Raw genomic sequence first — 7369 nt, forward strand, 5'->3', positions numbered from 1 at the left:
ATCAGAAGTCTTCAATTTACTTTTTGTTAAAGAGAATCTTGATGTTTTAAGAGAAAATCAACATTACATGTTTTAGCCCTACATTTATAGGATTAGTATATACCCATGAAATTTTCAAACAGTGTTTTGAAATGTATGTGACTAGATTCTATGGTGCTACTCAGTGCCACTCTGGGCTTGAGGATAGTTAAAAGAGAAAAGAAAAATATGCATAAAACAACAATGGATCGAATATATATTATTTCCTTCCATAAGAAAGTAAGCAAAGCAGCCTTATGAGGTGATGTTGAAGCTGTGAGGGTCACAGTTATATGCTGTTGGCCATGGAGGCAGAGCTATATGAGACCAAATGAGTATAACATGTTGCACCATTTGAGGAATAGGTACAAAATTCTTTGTGGTCTATTGAAAATTTTTATTTCCCAAAATGGTGCCTTCAAAACTGGAAAGAATATTTCTAGTTTCTTTCTTTGCTGCATAATGGAATAAACTACACAAGACCCCACAGAAACCCATCTATATATACATATATATTTCACTTAATGTTACTATTAAATGCATAGTATTTCTTACACTGGATTTAGTCAATGCTTTCCCACCAGAGGTAGCACCAGTGGTTCCACTTCCAGCTGTTGTCCTCAGAAAGATTAATGAGGTCTACTAAATTGCTTAAACCCATACCAAATAGAAAAGACTCTTCTTTGTCTTTTTTTTTTTTAGATTCTTCCCTGTCCTTACATTTAGTGTAAAAATTTCTATAAAGTTTTCAAGTAGATTTTTCAGTCCTTTATCATGTTAAACCCCTTGTCCAGATGTTTTCTGTGATGTGATAATGAAACTCAGGGAGCTGTGCTGTTCCTGACCACAGGTCTCCTAGTAACAGTACTATTTTTATTGATATTTTTACTAGTAAGCCCTTATGCTTCTCTTCTGTAATACACCATTAGGAGGGATATAAATGTAATGACAAAGCCAGTAAACCACCATTATATAGTCCTCTTTCTTTTCATATGTTTTGAGACAGCTCATGTCAGTCCTGTTTGTTAGTGAAATGTTCAAGTAGAAGGAGCATTAGTAGATTTGCTGCCAAAATAAATTAAAATTAGCTACTTCAGTATGACTTAGCAATTGCACAATCAGACATCAAGAGCAGATTGCTTTAAAGACATGTTTATGTGAAATCCTGCATTGCAAAAGATGCCCAAGTTTAGGAGCAGATCGGTCCATCTTTTTTCACCTTCCTCTCTCCTCTTTTATACTTCCAATCTCAGCCTGTCAGCATCCCTGCCATGCTGTGACTGAGCAGAGAGGGCCTCTTTCCAAATTCAGTGAGCAGCTCTCATGCTGAATTTTCAGCAGTTAGTGGGCAGCCTGTGGGTGTGACAGAAGCCAGCTCAAAGGGGCTGGTGAGCAACAGGTGTAAAAGTTGCCTGTACATTGATGATCCTCAGCAACCACTTGAAGATGTTTAGTCGTGATTTTACTGGGTTAGATTTTATGACTAGAACATTACAGTCAAAAGTTCTCGCTTGAAAGATGGACTGTGAATAGCAGGGTGTTTTCCAGATGAGGAATATCTGACAAAAAGAAAAGCATGTAGGTTGTAGGGACCTGTAGAGATCATTTCATCCAGCCTCTTTTTTGAAGCCAGACTGTTCCCAGCACATCCCAGCAGTCATGTATTTGTCTGTTGGAGTCTAGAAACCCTTCAAGGACAGGAGTTTGCACAGCCTCTGTAGGTGACCTCAGGGAGTGGTGGAGCTGCTAGCCAGCCTTTGTTCACAAGCAAAATGGAGCATAGTTAATTCAAGTTTTGCCTGCAGAGACACCGAGATTAAATGTGGAAATTATTTGCATGGCAGGATTTCGCATAAGTAGGCCTCCTGTCTTTTCCTGACACTGCTGTAGTTGTCCTTGTGCTTCAGCTCTGCTTTACCATGTTTGACTTTTGGTAAGAGACTTGCCTCACAAGTATGTAATATTCTGAGACATCTTCTTAAATACCAAGCCAAACAGATCTTCAAAATAGCTAAGAAATTACTTTTAAATTGATCAGAAGGACCAAAACTAATAGTGTTTCTAGGACTCTACCTTTAGTGAAGCTAATAAATATATTTTTCTAAAGTCTGTCTGATTTTGTAAGCAACAACTTGCTACTAGCAAATTATTAAACTTACAGAGTATGTACAATCACGTACTGGAATGGCCTCAGTAAAAATGAAAGGTTTTAGTACAATCAGGAGCTGAGGAGAATATTCCCACTTCTTACCTTAGGCTGTGCTCCCTCAGTGGTTGCTGGAAAGGTGAGGGTGCCTCCAGAGGTATGAGGTAGGATTTAAGCCTGTTGAGGCCCTGCTGGTGTGAATGTGAATATGCTCCTACCTCTGCCTTTCTATGTGTACTACTAATTTTATACTCTGATGTTTTGTCTGCTGCTTTTTCTGTGTTTCCCAATTGTTCCAGAATGACACTGTGACTCTCCCATTAGCCGTTTTCTCTGTCTGGCACTGAGCCCTTACACTCACTGGTTCAGCTGCCCAGGTCAGAGCAGTGACTGTGTTGGTCCTTGGAGGGAGCTGTGACCCTGCAGGCAGCGACTCAGAGTACTGGGATGACTTAGCCTGAATGGGGTGTCCTTCTTGCCTCACCCTCCAGAGGAGCCTCTTTCTCTCTGTTTAATACAGAAAGAAACTTACAAGTGGAAGGCAGGTGCTGTATTCCCTTTGGTGTCTGTCAGCAACTTGCATAATTGCATAAACACCCCTGTGCTACAAGACTAGCCATGAAGAGGAGACCAAAACAGTTCAAAAAGTGAGGGTTAAAAAAGATGAGGCAGGCAAGCAGACTGGGAGATTACCCTGAAAAATTTCCCTTTGTGGTTCCTTCACTGCCAATAGCCAGCTTGCAGTGCACCTTCCTGGCAGAGCTGTGGCTACCAAGACTAACAGATCCTGGGATAAATGCAAACATAACCATCAGGTAAAAGCCAGAAAATTGTTTTTGTCTTGGTACACTGAATATTCAGATTTTGTTAGAGCCACATGGTTAATTCCAGAATCCACATTTCCTGGTGGAAATTCAGACTATATACAGCCTGAACACTGGTCAGGGGACTCTTAGGAGGAGACAAATGTTGGGCAGTGAAATAGAGATCAGGCAGGAACTGGACCATTCAGTGTCACAGGAGTGCCTAACTTGATCTGGCAGCTAGGAGTGAAAGTAAAAAGAAGTCAGTGCTTCCTCAGTGAGGGCATCATTAATTATTTACATGTGTTATATAAGGAGGTTGTATATTCAAAGCTTCTTGAAACCTTTTGGGAAAGGCAGTATTTTTTTAAAGAAGGTTCTAAGGAATATTCTAGTGAACCTTCCAAGATATCTGGGCTGAGAAAATCATCACATCTTAACATACAGCCTAAAAGTCTATAAGAACAGTATTTTTGTCAATTGTTCAGAGTATTATTATCTTTAATACTGTTGTTTATGTTTTGACTTTACTGTTTAAAGGTTAGTCAGGGCATGCAAATGTCAGAGTCCTCTGAGCAACTTTCCTGATGGTTTGTTTGAGAAGACACTATCCTGTGCTTGGCTTTGAAATTTGGCAGGCATGTCTGATCTGGGAGAGGGCTTGGACATAGAATTTCAAGTGATGAAATCCAGCTGATGTTCAAAAGAAAAGTCTACTCCCAGAATGCTCCTAGGAGGCCCCTGTGGGAAAAAAGACACTGTGAAAGAAAGCAATGGAAATCATGTGTTATAAATTCATGTTATTTTACCTCTTGTGCAAGTAAATTCAGGCAAGATCAGAAGTACAGTCTATTTACCAGCTCTTTCTTTTTTTGTCTTCCTGGTGCTGATGTGCCTGAGAAAGTAAATAAGATCTGCCTCTGCTCTTGAGGAGTGTAAGATCTGAAGTCCTTTCTGGAGCAAAACTCCTGTTGAGTTACAGGGTTGAATCCTTAACTGACCTTGCTGGAAACTATATGCACATCACATCAGAAAGTGAATTCTATTGTGGACTCATCTACTCCTTACCTGCTTTTTTGAGAGAGATTCCTTATCTTGGCCCATTTCTGGGTAGGTGGAGGTCTTTACTTCCCTCAGAGTTTCCAGCAGGGTTTAGGAGGAGCCTGCAGGTCTGGGGGAAACACTGAACACACCGTGCCACAGTCACGTTCTGCTTGCAGGGGAGGAGCAGAGGGGTTGCTGCAGCAGTGAGCAGGGAGGGTGGTCAGGCTGTCTGGAGATGGAGAGGGAATCAGCTCCCCAGGGTATGCAGGGAGGTCTGCTGCTCTCCTCTGGGGAGTTCACCTACAGTATTAAATACAAATCAATAGCCTGTTAACGTTTCAATAGCAGGAAAGATGAAGGTAGGCAGGCAATTGGCTGGCACTAAGCAGCTGGAGAGCATCTCACTCTTCACCAGGACTTTTCCTTGTGCCAGGAGGATGAGCTGTGGGTTGGGTGGATCCCCTCAATGTACAAAAGAGCTTTGCTTGCTTTGACGGTGAGCACCAGTATTTCATAGGTAGTCCTTCCATTCTGTGGTAGCAAATATTTTGATTATTCAAAAGGCTGACACAGAAAAATCTTTCTCTACAGCTTGCCCTAGTTCTGGAAAATTTATAACTTTGCTCATGTTTCTGGATAATAGTAGTAGAACTACTATTTTTACATTACATAAAAAAAAATAAACTATCAGAGGAGAGGGAATACATAAAAATAATTCATTTACTGTAGCGGGAGTGGGAGTGCTCACCTGGTTGTTGTTGATGTTGTTATTATTACTATTATTGTATCTAAAGGTTACAAGGGGTATGAGTAGAGAAAAGCTATTCTTCTTTGTGCCAGGCTCATTAGTTCTTTTTTAAAATGCCCTGTTGCACTGAAAGCTGAAGTTCTTAAAAGTAAAACAAAGATATGTAGATATGGCATAATCTGATGGTACAGTGTCACCAGTGTGATATCACAGGGGGGTGGTAAAAAAAAATTTTTGTGCTATTTCAGTATGTATTCTTTAGCTACCTTTCTCCTAATTGTAGTTAGTTTTGCACATTTGAGGGTTTTAGTGCCCCAATTTTTAACACTGTAGTTTAGTTCTTTCATTGTGTAAAGTTTTATCAGCTCCTGTGGTTCTTCCAGGCTGCATCTCTATAGCTTTGGGAGTTACTTCTACATAAATTCTCCCATATAAAACAAATATGTGAGGTCTGCAGAACCTGTGCAGGTATTGCTGTAACTGTATCGGTGGAGAGATGAGGTAAATAGTTTCTTGTGGGTTTGGGTGGAAGGTTTTGGGAGGGGACTTTGCTTGGGTTTTGGTTTTTTGTTTTGAGGAGGCTTTTGTTCTAACAGAAAGTTTGGAAATTAATGCCACATACAGAAACATCTAAGTGGAAAGGTCATAATTAAAAACAAACTGTGCAAACTGACACTTATTTCTGAATATACTTGATTATAAATGTTTGTGTGCCTCTAAAGAGAGGATGCTCTGGACACAGCTGAAGCAGCTGCTTAAATGCAATTCAGGAGCTCACTAAGTGGTGCTGATCCACTGTCTGCAGGTAATATTCACCCAGCCTGCAGAAGACACTCCAAATTGGAGTTGGAGAAAGAGAAACAGGTGCTGATCTGAGAGGAAATTGCCACCTTCTCTCTTCTTTGTGTTGAGTTATATTGTGATGTTGGTGGCAATGGAAAGGATAAAAAGTAAGCTAAAGTCATGTGGGCAGCAATCCTTCATTAGTCAGGATGAATGTAGGGACAGGCTGAACAGCTTATTAGCAGTTCTCTCTTTCCTGTTATTTTGCTAGGAACTAATTCTGAGTTACAGAAGGCAGCAACAAGACAGCAAAAAGATACACCTTTTGGCTTTATTGGTATTATTTGAAAGAACTAAATATGATTAAACTGGATTAGGTGCTTTGCACTGTTACTGCCCCTTGCGCCCTGGGAGGTGTTTCTGGCAGTAGGCTGGGTTGCCCCTTGGCTTAGCATCGTGCCTGGCACTTGGCAGAGGCCTGAAATGCAGCACCTCAGGATGCTGGCTGCTCCTGCAGCCTAATACACGCAGCTTGCTCTGGACAGTCAGCAGGTGTGGGTACCTGACTCGGGACTGAAGGCAGGACATGTTAAAATGAGAAGCAGAACCTTGGGACAGATGAGTGAGGATAGAAAAACTGCCCAGGCATGAAGGAAGACTGGATTACACAAAAGAAGTTTTTCTACTGTATTGAGGAAGCAATAATTAAAAAAAAGCAAAAGCTGTTCTTTCCTGCTGAGGGGAGGTAGGCAGAAAGGTGTTAGATATGGGGTCTCCCTTCTGTCTCATAAGTCATGCACTGACTTTTAAATCAATATGCCTGTGCAAAGCTCAGTACAAAATGACTCTTGACCTACATTATGAACAGGGTGAAAGAGGTAAGTGCAAAACAGTCATGCAAATTATTTGGCTTAGTTGCAGGTACTTATTTGGGTTTCATGATAGCTAAAGATAATGCATCAGGAGAAGAGTGCAATGGCATAATTCAGATGGCAGCTTTCATTTTGTCCTGGGAAAGAACAATTAGATTTCCCCAGGAGAGTCAGGGTAGCATGTTTGATTTTGTTGTGTATCAATTAAACCACCATGACTTTTAGGGGAACTGCAATTACTCCAGAGTACATGGAACGTGATTAGATGAAGTTGTAGTTTCATACATGGATTTCATTCAAAGTCAGGCTGCTTACTTGGCAGTCACGTGTTAAGGGCTGGAGTGTTTGTATCCCTGGAGGTCAGGAACCTGGGTCTGTTCCCAGGGTGGCTTGTTGATGCCCTGGAGTGCTGCTGTGCCCTCAGAAGAATTCAGCTTTAAACAAAAGCCATCTGTGTATAACCCACTCTCTTCTAAACCAGGTACCTCACAGCCACTTGTCAAGAATGGAAGAGTTCTATGATCATGATTGCTTTTAAATGAAAGGCAATTTTGAGGAACCTCTATTAATTCCTGTTACATGAAATTCCTGACTTCGTGCATGTGGGCTGTAGGTTGTTTTCTTGTTGTTCAGATATGGGAACATTTCTGGAAGGAGGGCATGTGGCCCATGCTTGCTCTGCAGCCAGTGTGCACTGCACAACATTTGTGTCTCATGTGTAACTTCATGCTGCAATATTCCTTAACCTTGCTAAAGGAATTCGTCTTCGATAGAAATTTTCATTATGTAGCCCCTGATTTTGTATTTTGTCAGACCGAATACAAGAAGTATTTGCCTTTTAGCTTGCCATAAGGTATTCAAGATTTCTTCACAAAATGCGTGAAACAAATAGCTTCTCACCAGGTTTCAGAGCCAAGGTTGTACATATCTCTTACTGTAAAGAGTTGTAGTTCAA

The 7369-nt window shown here is 40.9% G+C and overlaps 1 protein-coding gene across 1 annotated transcript in view; it reads left to right on the forward strand.

Annotated features, from left to right (window-relative positions):
• SYBU (syntabulin) overlaps nt 1-7369 on the forward strand; it is a 41665-nt gene that overhangs the window by 5847 nt on the left and 28449 nt on the right. The gene's annotated exons all lie outside the window — the stretch shown is intronic.

Source organism: Geospiza fortis, unplaced genomic scaffold, assembly GCF_000277835.1.
Source record: "Geospiza fortis unplaced genomic scaffold, GeoFor_1.0 scaffold252, whole genome shotgun sequence".
NCBI classification, from domain to species: domain Eukaryota; kingdom Metazoa; phylum Chordata; class Aves; order Passeriformes; family Thraupidae; genus Geospiza; species Geospiza fortis.